The sequence below is a fragment of the Triturus cristatus genome, chromosome 5_2 (genome assembly GCF_964204655.1).
Source record: "Triturus cristatus chromosome 5_2, aTriCri1.1, whole genome shotgun sequence".
Taxonomy (NCBI): Eukaryota; Metazoa; Chordata; class Amphibia; order Caudata; family Salamandridae; genus Triturus; species Triturus cristatus.
In genome coordinates this window covers 293,968,502-293,982,508 of record NC_140588.1, presented here as the reverse complement: position 1 = coordinate 293,982,508, position 14,007 = coordinate 293,968,502, and the positions used below count along the sequence as shown (strand labels likewise).

Below are 14,007 nucleotides of genomic sequence, written 5' to 3'. Positions count from 1 at the left end.
GAAAATCTATTAATTGAGGAAGGTATCCGAGTGAAATCAGAACAAATAGACAGACAAAGAAATGCCCTTATGAATGGTATGTATCCCCTTCTGGCCGAAGGATTACCTAAAGCTACTCCAGAAACACCGAAAGACTTGCCAACCCCATTGTTCCCGATAAAGGTACATCCTAAGGGGCATCCTAGAACCGCAGAAGATGTTTTTCTCTCCTCATATTTAGACGACGCAGCTCCCGAATATGCTAATTCCGCCCCACATAGACCGCATACCAGGGAGGTTCAACGCCAAGACCCAGTACCCGTATCCCTACAGCAACAGATCGTGTCACAAGTTCCGGCAAGCACATCTGTTTCTACATCTGTTCCTACAGCTGCTTCTATAGCTGTGTCCACACCTATAGTTGCTGTGTCACGTTCAACGAATCCTTTCACACCCGACACCCCAGATGGGGCTACGGGAGGTGCTAGTAACATTTTTTCTACGCCACCCAGAATAAATAAACTTACTTTTCAAGAGTCAGCACATTCACGTACCCCCAAACTCATAAATGCCCGTACGCTTAAGGAACTTCTTATAGATTGTAGATATGACCCTGTGCCCGGAAAAGAGGACGAAATGACCCTAGCATCATTACGTATCAGACGAGCCGCAGTGTATTTAGGGAAATTACCAGGAATGACTGCGCATCTAGATAAAATATACCATTTTGTCCAAACAGGGCGAGATCCAGAATGTATTAACAGAGCTATGGAATACCAGAAAGTGGAGATATAGGGGCAGCTGTTACGTTTCCTCATAAATTGTGTGATCAGAAATGAAGACCGACCGGGGGTAGACCCGGAAGCAATGCAAATTCTTACCAGATGGAGCCAGAATATATCAGAAGGTAGACATGATAAACAAAATTGTATAATAGCCATGTGCCGAAAGATCCGTAAAGAAATAGAACGCCTACACGAAGAAAGATTAGCGGTAGACGAGTTCGAACAAAACGAGGGGGAAGGGTCAGGACTGCCCGCAGGACAGTCAGACACTATAGCCTATGTAGGTAAAGGAAGATCTTGTAATAGTAATAGATGTCCTATTGACCCGATACGTCCGATATGTCCAGATAATAACAGGAATTTCCAAATACCTATAATTAACATCAGGTCTAACGAGCATTCGTTCCAAGCCGCCGACAAACTACTCCGAGAACAAAGGGGTTATCATTTCCTCGATTCTATGGATGAACAAGATTTAGCTAGGGCAGCTGTCCATTGGGTGGACAGTCCCGGAAAATATAGTGATGATACAGTAGCACGCGCATTTTTGAATCTCACCCCAGATGAACAGCGGTTAGCTGGGATTTATATGATTCAACAACTCATTATACTATATCAGAGTCAGCATTCGGACCCTGGTCCCTTACCTGACATATTGACTGAATTACTCATGAATAGATGGAGAGGTTCAGGTACTAAATTAATTAAAGAAATTCTAGAATCAAGAAAGCAGTATATTCTTTTTGTATGTTCAGACCGTGTCTCATTGCCCATCAAGGAAAGAACCACGTATTACATGGATAGACAGAATCCCTTACGAGAAGTGCACCCAATAAAGGGCGAGGACAACGAGTTTAAGCGCGTATTTGTATATACGCCCATATCAAAAATAGAATTGTTAGAAATGAAGAAAGTGGTACCCAGTCATGACAAAGATCCAGCGGGTTTTCACCGAGAAATTAAAGACATGTTACTCATGGGAGAGTATACCTATCCCGACATTATGACAATATTAAAGGTATTGATGCCTGCTGGCATTTATGAGAAACTCAGGGAAAAAGAGTGGGAGGTAGGAGACCAAAAGATAGAATGGTCAGTATTAGAAGCAGAAGAAAAGGCCCGAACTGCAGGAGCAGGGCTTGGGGACAAAACTAAAGCACTACCAGGTTTATTAGTACAGGTACTGCCACGTTTACTAACTACAAAAAAGGAAGATTGGGGTACAATTTCAGCCTGTAAACAGAAGCAAGATGAAGACACTAGTGATTACTATGCCCGATTTGAAAAATGTTTTGGTATAAATAGTGGCATAAAAGCAAGTAGCGAATCATACCCACATCTGTTTGTAACAAAATTAGTAGAAAATGCTCTGCCCCAAGTAAAGAATAGAGTATTAAAATTCGAGAGTACCTGGCAAGGTAACACTCCATCACAAATGTTACAAATGTTACAGTACCATCACAATAGAATTAGAGAGGAACAAGAACATGAACACAGACGCATGAAAGACACGAAAATGAAAATGTTAGTTTCTCAGACAGTTCCAGCTGAAGGACATAAAAAGGGTATGACACATTCCGATTCAGCAGGACCTGTAAAAGGGACATGCAATTATTGTAAAAAGCCAGGTCATTACGTACACGATTGTCCAGTTTTGAAACATAATATCGTTATAGGTAAAACACAAGAAAGACCACGGCCACCTAGACAGGACCAGAATGAACAAGGAGCTCCGCAGCATGCACAGTCCATGCCAGCTTCACAACAGTCTATACAGTTTGTGCCAGCTGCACCAGCGCTGCCCGTTGCTGCCACACAAACCACGACACGACAACTGTACCAGACCGCACAGTATGACTATCCTGATTACCAACGATACGCATGAACCAGCCTAGAGAGGGAAGTTGACTTACCCCTTATCGAGATCCCTGTAGATCAAGAAGGACCTTATGTACATAGTGAATTGTTAGGCCAAGACAGAAAATTTTTACTCGATACAGGGGCAAGTCGAACAACCATAAAACGTAGTGAAGTTCCAGGGGCACCCCTCTCAGGCTCACAGAATATTTCCCTTGGTTTTTCAGGAAAACCTATTGTTAATGAAGTATCACAGCCTCTCCCACTTACGATAGGACCTTTGACCCGAACTACAGATTTATTGCTTACTAAATCATGTCCAGAAAATCTGTTAGGAATAAAAACACTGAAAGCTCTAGGAGCTATAATATGTTGTTCTCCGGAAGGAGTAAGGTTGTTTTTACGTGATTTTAAAGGTCATTATGTGTCTAGAGACATGGATCCCCGACTGCAGACTTTACCTACACATCTATGGGCACAAGGCCCTACTGATGTTGGTTGCATGAATATTACACCATATCGAGTCACATTAAAGGCAGGAGTGGTGCTACCACGAATGCGACAATACAAGTTACCACCAGATGCTGTTGTGGCTTTACTACAAATCATTGACGAGCTCATTACCCAAGGAGTAGTTGTAGAAACAGACTCCAATGTATGTAATTCACCGATAATTCCGATTCTTAAACGAACAGATCCAAAGGCCCCGCCAGTATATCGATTGGTTATTGATCTGCGCGAATTAAACAAATGCATTGTGCCACAATTTCCTGTGGTCCCAGATATCTCGTCATTACTGACAGCTATTGATTCCGAAGCGACATTCTTTACTGTAATCGATCTCAAGAATGCCTTTTTCAGCGTCCCAATAGATCCGGAAAGCCAATATTTGTTCGGATTTAGTTTAAATGGGCGTAGCTTTAAATTCTCACGCGCACCTCAAGGATTTACAGAAAGCCCCAGCATCTATAGCCAAGCACTGAAACGAGAACTTGACAGTATCCACATGCCAGTTAACACTGCTCTGCTTCAATATGTCGATGATCTGTTGATCACCGCTAGAAGCGAACCCGAATGTGAGAAAGCATCACTGACAGTTTTACAATTTCTAGCTGAAAAGGGACACAAGGTGTCCCCTTCTAAGCTGCAATTCTGTGTCCAGCGAGTTATTTATCTTGGACACTCGCTGTCCAAGGAGGGAAGGCAGCTTACACCCGACCGCATTCAGTTAATAGCTAACATGCCAATACCCAAGACACAAAAGGAGGTGCGGGCTTTCATAGGCCTCACGTCATATTGCAGGCAGTGGATCCCTCAATATGCATTTCTAGCAAAATCGCTCATTCAGTTGACAACACAGGAGGCAGCCACATCGACTGTTCTCCCTTGGACTCAGGAACATACACAAGCTTTTGAAAGCCTAAAGAAAGCTTTATGTCAAGCACCTGTTTTAGCAACGCCATGTTACAGAAAACAGTTTACACTCTTTGTTACAGAACGCGAAGGTACTGCCTTGTCAGTACTCACACAGGAACAAGCAGGAGCACACAAACCATGTGCTTATTTTTCTAGTACATTAGATCCCGTAGCTCAGGCTTTGCCTGCGTGCCTGAAATCAGTGGCAGCGACAGCTTTAGCAATCAGACAAAGCGATGCCATAGTGTTAGGACATCCATTGACAGTTCAAGTACCACATGCAGTAGAGGTTCTTGTAAATAGAACGCAAACACAACACTTGACTATAGCGCGACTTACAGGGTACGAACTTACATTGTTCCAGCCACATATAGAAATCAGACGCTGTAACACATTGAATCCTGCCACACTTTTGCCAGTAACCGGAGCAGACCCACTAGCCCATGACTGTATTGAAGTTATTACAATAACGACGAAACCTAGACAAGACTTAACCGATGTCCCATTGTCAGACCCAGACCTGACATTGTATGTAGATGGTTCATGTATGAGAACAAATACAGGAGAGTTGGTGGCTGCTTACGCAGTCACAACAGATACTGAAGTCATTGAAACTAATCGTATAAATACTTTGTCAGCTCAAGCCGCAGAGCTTATTGCTCTGACACAAGCCTGTATTCAAGCCACAAGTAAAAAAGTCAACATATACACTGATTCACGTTATGCATTCGGAGTTGTACATGACTTCGGCGTGCTGTGGCGAGAGAGAGGTTATTTAACTTCCCACGGTGCCCACATTCAGCATGGACCCCTCATTCATGCCTTATTAGATGCAATACATCTACCCACTGCAATATCAATTATGAAATGTAAGGCTCATACGAAGGTTACTGATATCATTTCTCAAGGCAATGATCTAGCCGACAGAACAGCTAAACAGACTGCTCAAACCCAAACATCCGACATGACAAAGACAATAGTCCCGATGCCGACACATTGTATGACAGTTAAAGATCCTACCCTTGACGTAATTGACATACAGACACATGCTACACCAGACGAAATAAAGAAATGGACTGAATTAGGAGGGATCCAAACGGATCAAGGATGGATTATGAAGGAAAAGTCTGTGTGGTTCCTTCCTGATTCAATGGTCCAAGTCATTATTAACACTATCCATAGTCCAGCACATCTAGGAGAGAAAGCTATGCTAGATAGCATTCAACACATTTGGTTCAATAAACATTTACGAACAGCAGCCAAACAAAAGGTCCGTACCTGTCTGATCTGTTGCCAGTTCAACCCAGGAAAAAGCGTTCCCGTAGAACAAGGTGGATTTCATCCTCCTAATCACCCTTTTGAAGTACTCCAGATGGATTATATCCAGATGGAACGATGTCGAGGATTCAAATATGTTCTCGTAGTTGTCTGCGCTCTGTCCCGCTGGACGGAGGCATACCCGGTTTCAGATTACACTGCCCCGACTACTGCCAAACAGTTGGTTCGAGAATTCTTCCCACGATACGGTTTACCACGTGTTGTTCACTCAGATAACGGCCAGCCGTTCTCATCCGAATTAATGAAACATGTTTCACTTTTGTTAGGTTATCAGTGGAAATTTCACTGTGTCCGACACCCCGAGGCAGCAGGTCTCGTAGAAAGACATAATCAGACCCTGAAAATTAGATTGTCCAAAATATGCAGGGAGAAAGGTGTCGACTGGGTAGTAGCACTACCAGTTGCACTCTTTTACACAAGAATGGTAGCACACTCTCGAACAGGGCTATCCCCGTATGAAGTGATCTTCGGCAGACCACCAAATATGTGGGGGACGCCTATACCACGCAAAATAACTGATATTGACTGTAATATGCTGACAGACTACTTGGCTTCCTTGATGTCTGCACTACAATCTTGTCGTTCACAGGTAGCTGCAGCCTTTCCCGACAACACTGAGGTGAAACCCCATGACGTAGTTCCGGGGGACCTTGTGCTTGTGAGAAATTTCGACCGAAAGACTCAGCTGGAGCCCAGGTGGAAGACACCCCAGCTGGTCCTGCTGACCACAAGGACAGCCGTGAAGATCGAGGGCAGGAAAGGATGGGTGCATTCAAGTCATATCAAGAAATTTCATGGACTTCCTTCAGATGTAAACAGCCCACCTCGTGTGTCCTCACCAATTGACTCAAAACTACCTCTGGCTGAGGCCGACAGTAAAGAACTTTATAAACTAAAATTAAGGCCTAGGCCGTCGGACGATTTGATTGTTTAAGTCCTCTCCTAGGTGAAGCGGTTGAATCTGTCTCCGACATGTATCGCCTAGACCTGAATCATGGACAGTCGCGAAAAATGATGAAACGACAGGCGTATTGTAAATCACTGCGTAGCCATTGCATAGTGACATTATTAATCTTGTTTTTCTTAAGTCTTTTAATAATTACTGCAAGTATATTGTTGCACATATATTACCCTATTGCCAGAAACGTTTACAATGTTACTGCTGAACATTCTTTTAGTGACTTACCCCCGCATGAATTGTCTTATAGACTTGCGCTGCGCAATAACACTTTCATTAGTATGTTACATCATTCCCATCAGACCAGTAATGCAACTAATTGTTGGGTGTGTGGCCGACTCCCTCCCTATCAGAATTATGAAGGAGTCCTGCCTTTCTTTCCACATCCGTTTACACATAATGGCTCCTGTGGAGCATGGTTTAGTTTAATCAATTCCATAGACTCAGATACAGCCGTTTACCAAGACCAGTGGGTATGGGGAAATCTGAACCTAGTTTTATTCAAAGTCTGTTACCCTGACAAGGAGGGTCGCCCCAAAGGAACAGGAACTGATCTAGAAAATGAAGTATATGGATTAGGTAACTTTACTCCTAATCTCATGGTTCTAAATGTCGAATCCGAAGTTGAACTAGTTTTACCAACCATGTCAGTATTCCCAGCGAAAGGTGAATTGTGTGTAAGAAAAGTTGGTTCCATACATATGGGCCATAGCAAATGCACTACTACAGTAGAATTCAGTGATCAAGGCAAATCTTCATTTAGAGCTTATCGCCACTCCTACTTTATATGTGGTCAGACTGCATATATGCGTCTACCTCTAGATTGGGATGGTACCTGCTACATTGCATTCCTTTTGCCACCTGTTTTCCTAGCTCCTCCTGATTATTATAGAAATATTCATTTAGTACACAACAGAGAGCGGAGAGATCTCCCAATTGTCGATTACACTGAAACAGCATGGGAAAAATACACAGATTTCAATAAAGGCATCTTTCCCTATATAGGTACTGTTACTAATAGTAAGCTGATACGTAGATTAACTAGAACCCTTGAAGCAGTAGTGAATGAAACTATTTCCGCTTTAGGCAATTTAACAGAAGAGCAGTCTGCTATGCGGATTGTTGTGCTTCAAAATCGTCTTGTCCTTGACGTCATCCTGGCTGATAGGGGCGGAGCTTGTAGGGTCATCGGATCAAGCTGTTGCATTTTCATACCAGAAAATTCGCCATCTGTATATAAAGCTATAACTCGCCTTCATAAGATTGTAAGCCAGATACACCAGAACCCAGGCACTTGGACTTGGTCCGGTTGGTTTTGGAGTGTGATATCAGCCTGGGGATGGAGAGTTCTATCCTTCCTAGGTATTGGCCTTCTCATACTATTCAGTTGCTGTCTATGTCTACAATGTGGACCAGCGATCTGTGGTCTGTGTGCCACATCGTGTATTCCACCACCAAGATCTCATTCGTCACGGAAGAAGAAAGAAGAACAAATGATGTTATATGAACAGATCAATGGATTAATGAAGATTGATATCTCTTGACGGGCAAGTAGGGGACAAGGAGGGAATGTGGAAATATGGATTTTTCTGGTCAGTTATGTCCCCTATCTTGGACCCCAACGGTTCTATGTGCATATTACAAGTACATGTATGTTCCCTCCAGTTCCAGTTATGAAGACGCAAACACATGTGCGTCCACCGTCAACATGTCCTCTGTCAGATCCGCCATGAATAGGCCGGATATTCCATTCCTAAGTATGAAAAGCCACCGGCTTTATATGGTTTACCTATGCCATTTTACAGTCCAGGCAAGTAGGCCCTGATTCTGTCATCGAACTCTTCTTGCCTTCTGCCTCTGAAAACTCCAGTCTGAGCCTGCATCTGTGACCATGAACTTTGTCTCATTCTCTGCGCGGCTCACGAAGCCTGACATCAGCCTATTCTCTGCCAAGAACTGTATTTCACCTTCGAGTTATCTGCTTCACCCCTCAGCCGATGCATTCCTGTCTAGTAGTTTAAGTAAACATTCCTTCCAGCTACCGAGCAATGGCTCGGCTTCTCTGTCTTTATGCAAGTAATTCATAGTCCTGTTACCATGGAATATTCTTACCCCCTCGCATTTAGTGTAGACACTTAGACGCTTGTACACGCACGCACAGTCAGTATAGAATAGATTCTGTCCGAGAGTCCTTCTTTTGTGGATAACATAGTTCTTTAAACATAGGATGTTAGATATGATTTGGGATTAGGTTGACTTGACCCCCCAGACTTTTCGTCTCCACATGTAGAGCTAAATGTCAAGTCCCCTTCACCCCCTAGTTGCACGTCAATCACACGTCATGCTGCTGCGCACGCATCTATGCCAAGTATAATCTTATAGATCCACCTATATATGACATCATAACCAATTATGTTCCTTTTTACTCCTTATTACACCCATTTTCGGTTACGCATATGAATCGTCATTTTCCTTATCAATTGTTACGCCTACTGCATCTATTTCATTGTAATGTATGTACTATAAAAGTCATTTCTTGTCAATAAAGTATGTACTTCACTTCCTGAACCTCCGTGGTGATGGAACTTGGAGCAACCGATTATAATCGTTCATTGGAATAAAGCCCATTCCGAACCTCTGATACCACGGATTCTGCCTCTCATTTTACTGAGCTATTTTATTATGTTTCCGTATCAAATTAAGTCCCGGTAATGAATTTTATTTACCACACACAGACCGAGATGAAGCATTACAGACGACAAATCAGAGGTCTTTTATTGGCTGTAACCATTAATTCCATTTAAACAGACTTTGCCTCAACATTTGCTATAGTTGGTGACCACGGCTTTAGTGCTGGTGGCGCCCTGTGCGACAGTGTTTGTTGGCGCCCCCCCAAGACCACCTCCACCACGGATTCTCTCACTAGCACCCTTTAACAGTGACCAAGTCTCCATAACCACACTCTCTCAGATGCATTGAATTAGTTATATAGCGCCACTCATACCAGTGTAGGGTGTCCGAGCACTTCGCATCACACACACATTACACAGAGACAATCAATCATGCATGTGTAATCAGTGTATAGGAAATGTTACATAAGCCAAAGGACTAAAAGTGTAGGGAGTCACATGTCATCCATACTGGTAGGCAGTATAGTTTAAGAGTGCTTTGTGTGGAGAAGCACAAACGCAGAGTTGAAAAAGAAACAGCATAGTTGGGAGTTTTCTTTAATAATAAGAATCGATTTCTAGCCAAATTATCCCTTTTTGCAACATTAATCAATGCTCTAATAATGTATACTTTGCAGTGTGTATGCAGTTCTAGGATGAAAGTTAATAGCTCACTATTCTATATCAGGACTTTAAGTTATAAATTGCAAGTAACAAAAGGATATCTCTTTTGAAAGCAGTAATCTGCTGATCTGTTTACATCATACGCACTCTGTAATCTACTTGGTACAGGTTCTTTGCAGCAGGCATGTTAACCCTCTACACTAACTTCACCGAAGTCAAAACCTCAACTATACAAAATGCTGATCTCTCTCCAGGAAGATTATTAATCACACGAGTTATCTTGACATTTATGTGAGGCCTGGTAATTGCTGGGGGTAAAGAAACGCTGCAGCAGGTGCTTCAAAAGCATAATAAACTTTAAAACACGGCGCCCCCAGGAAGCCAGCACCCGGTGCGGTGGCACCGCTTGCACCGCCCTAAAGCCGGCCCTGGACACGAAGTACAAACAGGTTACTGTTTCTAAACAAGGATATAAGCAGGTCCTGCAAGTAGGCTTTTACAAAATAAAGACATTCAAAGACGCACTGCCATCAGTAGCTGTTGGAGCAGGAGCGCTGCATTAAAAAAACAAAGGTATCTCTGGAAGCACCCTAAGTGACCGGCATTCAGGTGTGAATGTATGCAGATTGCATCCTTTGACTTCTCGGCCTGGAGACAGAGGTCGCATTCAAAGCGCTGAACCTCACGCTGTGGAATGAAAGGAGCACCTCTCCCCACCCCCCATCCCATTCAAAGCCCGATTTCCCTTCCTGCTACAACGCTCACCTAAACGTCACGCTTTAATCAGTGCAAAGAGAGCATGCACGCGCATGCTCAAACAACCGAAACAAATGAAAAACCGGGACATTTGTATGTTTAACCCGGACACTGTTTAAAAACCCGGACATTTCATTGAATTGGAGAAAAGTGTCGGGACACGGGGACACTTCTCCAAAAACGGGGACCGTCCGGGGAAAACCGGGACGTCTGGTCACCCTAAATTTAGGGGAACAAAGTTCACCACGGACTCCCACCTCCCACAACACCATGCTGCTCTTGTTTGATGTTGATTGTTTGTGTCCTGATGATGATCTAACAAGTTGTTGAGGGTCGAAACGCTGTTGATGCACTTCTGGCAAATTGGGAAAAACATGAATTGTCTTATGTTCCTGTTCTTATAAGGGACACATTTTATTGAACTGAAAACCCTTTGCCAGTGTGACTTTTTTTCGGTTACACTGTACTTTGTTAATTTATCTGTCTAGTTAGTGTAACATTGTGAGCACAAATTGTCTGTATAGTGTATTACGTTGTTTACTTGTACACATTTTCAAATAATAAGCTCTGCCATTTTGAAGAATTTATCTTGTGGGTACCTCTCTCTTTTTTGGTTCATGTTTATGGTTGTGTTTTTTTCTTTGTTGAAATAATTGCTTTTCCCTGAACCATTGTGATTTTCATATTGCACACCAGAAATTATGTAGGTAAGGCACTGGACTCTGGACTTTACTGGAGAGAATCTTTAGCCACTCTCCCCCCAGGAAACACGTATAAAGACCTGAGCCCCTGGACTGTCATCATGCAGTCACCATTTCTAGTCACAACATAACATGAGATAGGAGCCAGAGGCGGCATTCTTGCATATGGTGTGGAAATGCCCAGTTTTAGGCCCTTACTGGGCCGAAATACTAACCATAATAAAAGATGCCGCGGGATGGGAGGTGCCTAGGGAGGTCAGTGCAGTGTTACTGGGATTGCCACACGATCCCAAAAGTAAAAGATTAGGCAAGAAGTTTGTGCTTTTGGGACTCGTATTAGCAAAACTTCAAATTGCCATAGCATGGTAGAGCCCCACCCCGCCACGGACTAAGGCATGGACGAGAGATGTTTGCGAATGGGCAACTGCAGAGGCGGTTCCAATGAAACCGATTAGACGAGACGACAAGTTTGAGGATGATCTGCGAGCCTGGGCAGTAATGATAGCAGATGATAGAGGACATGAGGGCTCCACAGACACCCACGACACCCGATTGAGCAGAACACGGCAGGCGGTTCCAACCCATGGATACCATATAAGAAGGAGACCGACGGGGGGAAACGGTGAGACGCAATGGCTGATAGGCACTCCTGGAACATCCTAGCACTCTGACACGGAAAAATTGTGGGGCGGGTGGGAGGTTTAAGAGTTATATTGGCATGATATTTATTAGTTGGATGTAAAACAAAATTATTATTGAGATAAGCGATTAACATATTCTATTGATATTATCACCTCATAAAGTTTGTACACAGTGAGGGGGGAGGTTCTCTCCAATATTATGCTACCGCCTGAATATAACCAATGCTTAAATTACAGCTGTATGTATCTACAAATGCCAAAAAGCATAAATTTAAAAAAAAATATGAGATGAGTGGGCACAAACTATGCTTGTTTAAAAAAGAGGCACTCTGTGGTTGACCTCGTGGTATAAGAGCACAGCTCTCATGATAACAAAACCTGGTGCACCTCCAGTGGGACTCCATTGGTTGCCGAGTCCACTGGAGGAAAAGCAGTGTAGTTCAGAAAATGGTTACAGGGCAGGATGGCAAAGCTTTGCAAAGCCATGCAGGGGGCTTTCATCTCAACACCGCCCAAGAGCAAGGTTTGGCACTAATTGAAAGCTCTCACAAGGGTTAACGAGCATTGGCATAGCCAATAGGTCTCGCCTTTGGGACCTTATAAGTGTTTAGCCATGCAACAGTTGCATAACCAAATACTTATAAGGTCCCAAAAGCGAGACCTATTGGCTATGCAAAGCGGCCGTGAAAGTGATCACGATCAAACATCAAAGCGGCCGTGAAAGTAATTGCGGTAAAGTATGGCGCGCGCGCCCGCGCACATGCACTGTAGCTCTAGGCTGGCCTGGTAGCACTTTTTGGAGCCCTCTCAATCAGTCTCGTCAGACCAGCGCATGCGCTGGGTCAGGCGAGACCTAAAAATAGAGGAATTGCTGTGTTGCACACCCCTCCTGTGATTTCTCACTCTGTATATAGAACTATTTGTGGAAAAATGCAGACGCAATTAAATTTAGGGTGCCTTAATAATAAGTCAAACCACTAAAACAGACATATATGCCAATATTCTGCAGCAGGAGGTTCTCGCTCTGTTGAGCAATGAGGCTGTGGAGACAGTTGCTCCAGAGAACAAGATTAAGACAGAGAAAAGGCTGGGCCTCCCCTTGACCTTGCACAACAGAATTTGCAGTCCCATCCCATCCACCACCCCTCCCATCTAACAAGGGGCAGTGCTTCAGGCACTCTAATCAGCAGCCCTTAATATAAATTATGTATTGAATGTAAAGGGAGCCCTCTCACCTCAGTGTCTGGATCTTCACCCACAGGAATGCAGGCAGGATACTTCAACTGACTGGTAAGCTGTCCCCACCCTGTCTTGTGCCATGTCACGTCCTAATGAATGTCACTGTGCAGTGTAATTAACGCTGAGAGTCACACTTGAGTGTGAACAGGAATAAAGTCTCACTCCAGCATCACAATTTCCTTTCAGTGTTTACTTCCAGCTATTACTTTACCTTGCCAAGCGCTGAGCTGATCCGCTCTCCTTGCTGAAGCATGGTCTAGTGGTAGCCTCGCAGTGGACAGACAGTTCAACTGATTCTAGTGGCTAGCAGACGTACCTCATCTAGCACTACCTTCACATGCAAATAATGTGTCTTTTTACAGCCTTGCAGCCTCAGATTGTATGTTGTCTCAAAACAATGCCGCCTACATTCCTAAATTCAGGCATGAAAGCTTATCTGTACTTAAAACATCTGACGTTCACCTTCTTTTTTTCCTTTCAAATTGTCTGCATGCTTTTTCTTTCTTAGCACAGCCACCTGCAAGTCACATGCATTTTTGCCTTAGTCACAAAATGTATTTCTACAAATTGACCACAACTTATTTTAAAGACCACAATCCCCCTTTTATTGAAGTGATGCCCCTGCAAACTAACATTACTTAAACTCATGTAGCCCATCTTTTAATCCCACCAAACATCTGCATGAACTCACCTGTGTCCCTTTCCCCACTAATGATCAGACCTAACTTATATCACTTTAATCTATACCAGGAAACCGAAGTAAATGCATAGGATGGGTTCCTTGAGCGCCCCAGACTAATCCCAATCACCATCAATAACACCGGACTGACCGCTAACCTAGAGTCCCGGGGAAGCCTGCTGCTCGGCATAAAGCACTGAAATGCCTTACAGGGATAGTAATGGCCTTATCAATGCAATTACATTTTTACGTTTACCATATATCATGCGATCTGAAACACTTTCCAGGTTTGCCCAGAATGCGACCGCTAGATGGCGGTATTGCACCGCGCTAGGTTTTCTACAGGTGCTCTGTGTGGGATGAGC

The 14,007-nt window shown here is 43.6% G+C and overlaps 1 protein-coding gene across 2 annotated transcripts in view; it reads left to right on the top strand.

Annotated features, from left to right (window-relative positions):
- Window positions 1–14,007, top strand: part of CDKAL1 (CDKAL1 threonylcarbamoyladenosine tRNA methylthiotransferase) — a 2,121,425-nt gene that overhangs the window by 178,782 nt on the left and 1,928,636 nt on the right. The gene's annotated exons all lie outside the window — the stretch shown is intronic.